An 8,128-nucleotide genomic window follows, 5' to 3' on the forward strand; every position below is an offset into this window, starting at 1 on the left:
GCAATAATAACAAATGTTCACTACAGCCCATTTTTATACTCCAAAAACGTGCAATTAGAACTATACACAGGGTAGGATATCGAGATCATAATAATATTTTATTCCTGCAGTACAAATTATTACAATTAGATGATTTAGTAATATTTCTCACTGTACAACTGCTATTTAAGGTCAACAAAAACATAGTGCCAGAAAACATCCATAAATTATTCATTCGGAAAGAAGGAAATTATAACTCAAGGGGCTGTAGTGAATTCATGATCCCAAAGTTGAGAACCACCAGGAGAAGTATGTGTGTGTCTGTGTGTGGAGTCACGCTCTGGAACGGTTTGCAAGACGAGATCAAAAAATGTCCAACTATTCATTTGTTCAAATTTAAATTAAAAAAAAGACATTCTGGCGGAATACAGAGATGAAGAAAATCGGGTATGAGTGATACCAGAAATTGGGAATAGTGCGCCTAGGACTATGATTAACTTTGTGTTATTGTTGCTGATTGTTATATCATAACTCTTATCAGCGTTAGCTAGGGTTACTTTAACTTGATTACTTTCAATTACTTTTGGATTACTCCAATACCAAATAGGGTAATAAAAGACAAAATAAACTAAATATGAATAAAATTACTAAATTTTGTGCAGGCTTGAGGAGTAATGGAATAAATGAAATGGCAAAAATGATGTTGGCAAGCTGTTTGGATTTATTTTCATTTTGTTTCTGTCGCATTTTATGTTAGTTTTGCCGGAGATCAAAGCCAGGAGAGAAAGCTTACCACGTATAGTGAGTCATAATTGTATTCATATTTAGTTTCTTTTGTCTTTTATTAGCATATTTGGTATTGGAATAATCCAAAAGTAATTGAAAGTAATCAAGTTAAAGTAACCCTACCCAACCCTGACTGTTATTATTAATATTATTACAATTGTTTTTATATATTTTTATAAAAATGTTTGCGTTTAATAGAGAAGATGAAGGGGTAGGGAGTATAAGAATTTGCTTCTGACTACCCCTTTTCGAACATATTATGTAATATTATTTTGTTGTCGAGTTATTGATTTTGTTCTGTTTTTATTTTAATGTTCGAATAAAGTTTTCATTCATTCATTCATTCCATAAGTGACTCTTCTAACCCCGGGCATCACCTCTTTGACTTCTTGCCCTCTGGAAGGCACTGTAGGTCCCTTATACAAGACAAACAGGTTCAGAGACAGTTTCTTCCCCAGAGCCAACACCGAGAATGGGTTTTGGGGTGGCGAGAATCTTAAAAGAAGATTTAGGAATACTTTTAAGAAGATGGTTGGAGTGGATGATCTAGGGACGAGGAGGGAATTGAAGAAGTTTGGCTTGTTAGCGAGTAAATGTCTTAAATATCAAAAGGATTAGCCAATGTAAGGTGGGAGCCCAGAGTGTCTATGGTAGAGATTGGCTTATTGGGACCACATGGGAGCAAATGGGCAGATGAATTGTGAGAGGGACTGGAAAATGGTCATGTCCTGCATGGTTGTCATGGCGCCCAGCGGGCCCCGCCCCTTGACACCGGCTGAGACGCATTGGACTGATTGCTCTTGGAGTACTTAAGCGCTCCTTTGGGGACTACCCGTTGCCAGATCATTGCTTTACCTTGTTGAAGACCTGTTCATGCCTGTTTGATCTGAGTAGTGCCTAGTTTGTAATTTAAACCTGTTTTGTTTTGTTTTTTGGTCCGTTTGTGTGTTGGACAACTTTTATTCGCTAATTAAAGTGACAGATCGTCTACGCATATGAGTTCCGACTTCTTGCTTCCCGGCCCCTTTCTTGACAAAAATTGGTTAATGCTGCCATCTGTTGGAGAAGTCGAGGGACTGCAGGCGCTGAACCATGACACCCATAGTTCAGAGTTGTATCAACATTTCCACCGTTTTCTAGCTATGCATTTGTTTCCCAGAAACATTTCATTTTCAGAAAATGCAAACTGCGAGTACACATTCGGAAAGCATCCATAAAACTGAGCAATATCATCTACCTAAAGGTGGTATTTCGGATTATCCAAGACCACATGGTAGTTCCTGTAAGAATTGTCCAATCAAGCAGAAAGTATTGCCGCTTTAAGTACAGAATAATTACTCAAGCATAATAAACCTGGCAATTAAACAATGTATTAAAGCAGCGAGTCAACCTGAAGGTTTAATTAACGCAATGGGAAAACGTGGCCACTGAAAAGACTGCGCAGTAAATCCTGTAGGAAACGTAAAATTAAATGGCGGTTCTCATAAAATGATGGCGAGTAAAAATTCTTTTCTGCTGATTGGGAAAACAGTCAACTAAGTACAAGTCTTAACGAGTTAATTGGAATGTTGTTTTTATTTCATATGATTACATCACCTCTTTATTTATTTTTGTGTTATATTTTCCTGCTTTTTTTATGTTTATAAATTTACATTTTTAATGCCATCGCCTGTAATTGCTGTGGGAGATGTCAAATAAAACTGTGGTTCCCATAAAATGCTTCACATTAAAATTCATTTCTGCTGATGGGAAAATAATAAAGTACAATCCCACATGATAGCAACTTCGGTTTTGTTTTCATTTGTTGAATTACTGTGCTTCCTTTACATTCATCAGCATGTTTGTGTATTTTCTTTTTGTGTTTTTTTTATTTTAGACTATCGCAAGAGTGAGGAAAACTATGCCATGGCAGGCTTTTTCATCCGTCCTGCAAAATAAAAATGGTCAAAATATAATGACAATATACATAGACTAAATCAGGTACTACTGGTATTATATTTGTGTGCCAGCTTTGTTAACATTGTCCCTTTGTCAACAACAAAATACCACTACAGAAATACTACAAAAATACTACAAAATTACTACAAAACTAAAAATCAAATTTACTGCTTGAAAACAGGGACCTAATATTTTATTTTGCTTTCATCCTGAAAAGAAAACAATACTACAAAAACACTAGTACAGCAATATTATAATTCAAAAATATAAGTAGAGAAATATATAATAAATATTACCTCAAAAATATTATGACAGAAATATTACAAAAACAAAGTAATATTACAAAAACTGTCACGGTTGCCATGGCGCCCAATTGGCCCCGCCCGGGTGGCGCCAGTTGCGGCTCATTAACAGATTGGCTTTCCGTCTTTTTAAGCTCCGTGCCCTCTCTCTTACTTGGTCATTCCGTCAACAAACCTCTGCCCCGCAAGCCATGGGTTCTGACCCGGTCCTGTTTTCCTTTTGGTATTTCCAGTCCGGTATTTTTCCCGTTTATTTTTGTCCTGTCTAATATCGGTTTCCAGTTTCGTTCCCGTCTATTTTTGTCCTGTTTATTATTCTCTCCAGTTTTCGTTCCCGTCTTGTTAGTCCTGTTTATTTTCGATATCCTGTTTCATTATCTATCCTGTCTGTCTGTCCCGTCCTGTCTGGTATCAACCCCACCTGTCCGATATCAACTCGCGCAATTGGAATCGTCGGTCTCTGGCTTCCTGTCTTTCCACGCCAGACCGCTGTTTAACGTGCATGACTCCCCATTTCCCGTAAAATAAAAAGCTTGTCTGAGAACTTCACGCGTTTGGGTCCTGATCCTGTTCTGGTTCTTGACACAAACACTACAATCATATTACAAACTTACTAAAGAAATACTACTAAACACTACTACATTATTATTACAACAGAAAGACTACAAATATACTACTACAGAAATATGACAGTAATACTTAAAAAATACTACAAATATACAACAAAATTTCCAATATGGAAATACTACAGAAACCCGACAAAAATACTGCTATGAGATACTACAAATTACTGCAGCAGGAATACTAAAAACATGATATAAATATAAAACTACATTAATAGTAGAAAAAAACGACAGAATTACTACAAACCCAGCTGCAGAAGTATTACAAAAATACTAAGAAATATAACTACAGTAATACTACAAAATTAAATATGAAATTAAGTGCTTAAAAAGTCAAGTCATATTTATTTGTATAGCCCTTTATCACAAAAAGTCTCAAAGGGCTGTACACAGTACTACAACAAAATAATTAACTAGTAAAATTTAACATCAGCTATATAAAATACTTGCACAGCACAATTTAGAAGTTAAGCTGCTCCCAACAAAACATATTAATTGCAACCTTTTATCCAAAAAGGGGACTTAATATATAATTTTGCTTTAATTGAACGTGTTTCAAAACCAATTTGGTGAAACTAATCTATCCATCCATCCATTATCTGAAACGTTTATCCTCAGTAGGATCGCGGGGGTGCTGGAGCCCATCCCAGCTATCTTCGGGCAGTGGGCAGGGGACACCCTGAACCGGTTGCCAGCCAATCGCAGGGCGGAAACTAATCTATTTAAAAACAAATATAACATGTAGATGTAGGGGCAGCACGGCGGCGCGTGTGCGGCACAGTTCTAAGGTCTTGGGAACCTCCTGCGTGGGTTCAAATCCAGCTACCGGACTTCCTGTGTGGAGTTTGTATGTTCTCCCCGTGCTTGCGTGGGTTTCCTTCCGGGCACTCTGGTTTCCTCCCATATTCCAAAGACATGCATTTCAGGTGAATTGGCCGGTCCAAATTGTCCCTAGGTGTGAATGAGCGAGTTGTCTGTCCCTGTGTGCCCTGCGATTGGCTGGCAACCAGTTCAGGTTGTCCCCTGCCTACTGCCCGATGATTGCTGGGATGGGCTCCAGTACCCCCGCGACCCTACTGAGGATAAGCGGTGCAGCTAATGTGATGAGATGAGATGTAGATGTAGATGTATGCATGTATATTTATTTATAAATGAAAAAATTGGATAGTTCTCCAGGATAAGCCCCATGGCAAAATGTTTCAATCCAATGCAGTTTGGACTCTAAACTGTGTATTGTATGCAAACATCAGAAACATAAATACAATGTAAAAACATTGAGTTTTTCAAAGTTTTACCCAAGAAGAATCATAAATATTCAAAATCTAGAGTCAATACCAAACATTTAATTGATTCAGTGCGTTAACTTACCTCATCTGCATTGCGGAACAGAAGGAAAAATTTCCCATGATGGACAAACAGTACTTCAGTGGTACTGACAATATTGTTCGTGCGAGCTTCTCTACATCACCCCAAAAAGTTCTGTTAAATATTAGCTAAATGAACTTTGCACAGCAACTGATGTATACACGCACACACGGTATGATTCAGCTAGCAAACAGTGGCCTTTACATGCACACACTTCCCACCATTTACAAAAACGAAACCCTGCAAGTAAATAAAACCTAACGGAGACTAAAAATGGCTGTGTTCTTCATAAATAAGGCATTCAGCTTCTCTGACAATCCCTATTAGTCAAATTTTGACAGGTTTCATGTAGGATCGTCTGAGATTGAGAAGTGTGAAAGAACAAAGGTATCTTTACCAATGTGAGGACATGACCTTCTCCTGTCAAACAGCACAAACATCATTCCAGTCAGCGGAGGTCGGTCGGAAAGGAATTATTTAGTTTGATAATGGTGGGTGGTGCCGCAAGTTCTTGGGGTCAGTGTTTTTAAACCAGTGTGCCGGGGCTGTGTTTTGCGGAAACGTGGCTCACGTTTAGCATTCCGGGCGCTAACGTGTAGCCACCCGGAGCTACCCGGAGCTATCCGGCTTCAACGCCGCTATACAGAGACACGAAAGCCGGGGGGAATCGGAGAGGAGGCGGACTTGCTAACACGAGGTGGTGTATCCCTGGATTTTCAAAAAGAAAAGATTTCCATCTGCCGCAGGGATGTCGAACTTTTGGACTCGCGTGACGTCATCCATTCCGCTACAAGCACCCCTAGGGCATCATGTTAATCTGTTAATAAACAACGGGGTAGACTGCTGGAAGTGTGAATTTCCCTAAGGGGATGAATAAAGTATCTATCTATCTATCTATCTATCTCTATCTATCTACCGTCAGGATGGGTAGCTTTACTTTAACTTGATTACTTTCGATTACTTTAGGAATACTCCAATACCAAATATGCTAATAAAAGACAAAAGAAACTAAATATGAATAAAATGATGACTCACAACACGTGGTAAGCTTTCTCTCCTGGCTTTGATCTCTTTGATCTCCGGCAAAACGAACATAAAATGCGACAGAAAGAAAATGAAAATAAATCCAAACAGCTTGCCAACATCGTTTTTGCCATTCCATGTATTCCGTGAGTCCCCAAGCCTGCACTAAATTTAGTCATTTTATTCATATTTAGTTTATTTTGTCTTTTATTAGCATGTTTGGTATTGGAGTAATCCAAAAGTAATTGAAAGTAATCAAGTTAAAGTAACCCTACCCAACCCTGCCTACCGTGAGATCTTGTCTAGTGTACCGCAGTTACAATTTTAGCTTTGCAAAAAAGCAATCTGTTGTTTGTCATCGTTGCTTTCTTCCTGTGATCAGATAAGAAATTGTAACGTTCACCCGAATCAGTAGGTGGAAAAAGAATACTATATTAATCAATAATATACGAATTATCTCATCTTTAATAACGTATTTTGTTTGATGAAGCTGTGATAAATTTATTCTGTTTCTACTATTAGACACCTGCAAATGAGATTGCTTAGGATCAATGTTCCCTCTAATTTTCCACGGGTCTGAGCGTTTACACAGTCGGTGAGCAACGCTTGAAACAACAGTGAGCAACGGCAATCCCAAGTGTGGCAACTGAGTCGTTATCAAACATGTCCAAAACTTGACATCAAGTTACATTTTGCTGAGTTTCCGGCAATGCAAAACTATTTTTGTCTTTTGAATGAATTGACTCATGTACTATTGCAAAGGTTGTACGGCCTACAAACGTCGTTTGTTCTTACACTTCTTTCACAAGATATACATTTCTTTTTATTTCCTGACATATTTTGTCGCATAATATTAACATTTTTGGCGGCTTATTTAGTCGGTTGTAAGATACAGAACTGTACTTAATTACATTTTTTAGTGAAAGTACAATATTGGCAACAAGATTCACTTGATATAATTGGAAATTATTTGAATGCAACACAAACTTTTTCTTTTTTTCCGTGTTTTTTTTCTACTTTTTTTTTAATTCCTTTAAAAAAAATCTCATTGTGTTTATTTTTTCCAAGCTGTTTCTTTTTTCTTTTTGTTCTCTATTTACTTTTTTCTGACATTTCTTTCTTTTCTTTTTTTCTGGCTTTTTTCTAAATGTTACCTTCTTTTTTTCTCTTCCTTTTGTTTTTATTTTTCTCAGCTTTTCACTACTTTTTCATTTTGGTATTTTTTTCTTTTTTGTACTATTCCCCCATTCCTTTAAGTCATTTTGTGCATAACTTTACATAATATTTGGTCATGTTGGGATTAAAGAAGCAAAAACAACCTGAAGAGCCGTTTAGGACCCGAAAGAGCCGGTTCCTTTTAGTGAGCCGAGCCGAAGAAGCCAGTTCTCGACAAACTCAACTAACTTTACTCAACTTCGTTCTACTTCGACTCGACTTCAAAATATCGCATTTAGGACACAACGTCAGGGGAACCCGTGTATTTTTACCTTCATGCACTGTAACTTTGACTTAAGTCGCTTCTTAATTAGTCATTTTGAGCCCTCATTTTTGTGCGCTGGCTAGATTTATTTGTGCGCTGAGAATGTGCAGGCAGTGCGCGAATGCGCACGCGCGCAGCTTAGAGGGAACACTGCATAGGATGCAAGATTGTCATTTTGGCTATTATACCTCACTCTTATTGGTTATTTTTACTACTGTCAATATAATAGTAACTTTTTTGCTATAATGGCACTGTTCTTTGATTTCCACACCCCATAGGGAAGAAATGCTTTGTAACTAAGGAGATTTGATCAAAAGAAAGGGCTCAAGGGAGAGTTTTTAGAACAAATTTGGAATTTTGCATTCAACTTTTTATCAAGCTGCAAAAAAAAGAATGAAATGGATTAAAAAAAAATATTGATCCCTCAAAGTAGATGTGCTCTTCATAAAATAGCTTCTATGTTTTTTCATTGTGTCTTTAATGATACTGTCAGGATCTGGCACGCCACCTTGAGGACAATTTGGACAAGAAAAGCCAACGATGATTTTAAAAAATACATTTATTTCAAGACTGTAAATACTGCATTAAAGATGTTTTGCAGTTAGATTTTCTGTAATTTGAATATTTAAGAA

The 8,128-nt window shown here is 37.4% G+C and overlaps 1 protein-coding gene across 6 annotated transcripts in view; it reads right to left on the reverse strand.

The window, feature by feature from the left end:
* The window catches only part of igsf5b (immunoglobulin superfamily, member 5b), a 46,576-nt gene extending 41,492 nt beyond the window's left edge, over window positions 1–5,084 (reverse strand). For all 6 annotated transcript variants that reach the window (XR_015851486.1, XM_088345279.1, XM_088345275.1 and 3 more), the window contains exon 1: window positions 4,997–5,084. The gene's annotated coding sequence lies outside the window, so the exon portion shown is untranslated. The remainder of the gene's footprint in view (window positions 1–4,996) is intronic.
* Window positions 5,085–8,128: the final 3,044 nt, after the last annotated feature.

The sequence above is a fragment of the Urocampus carinirostris genome, chromosome 10, assembly GCF_059441175.1.
Source record: "Urocampus carinirostris isolate Australia breed hairy pipefish chromosome 10, RoL_Ucar_1.0, whole genome shotgun sequence".
Lineage (NCBI taxonomy): Eukaryota > Metazoa > Chordata > Actinopteri > Syngnathiformes > Syngnathidae > Urocampus > Urocampus carinirostris.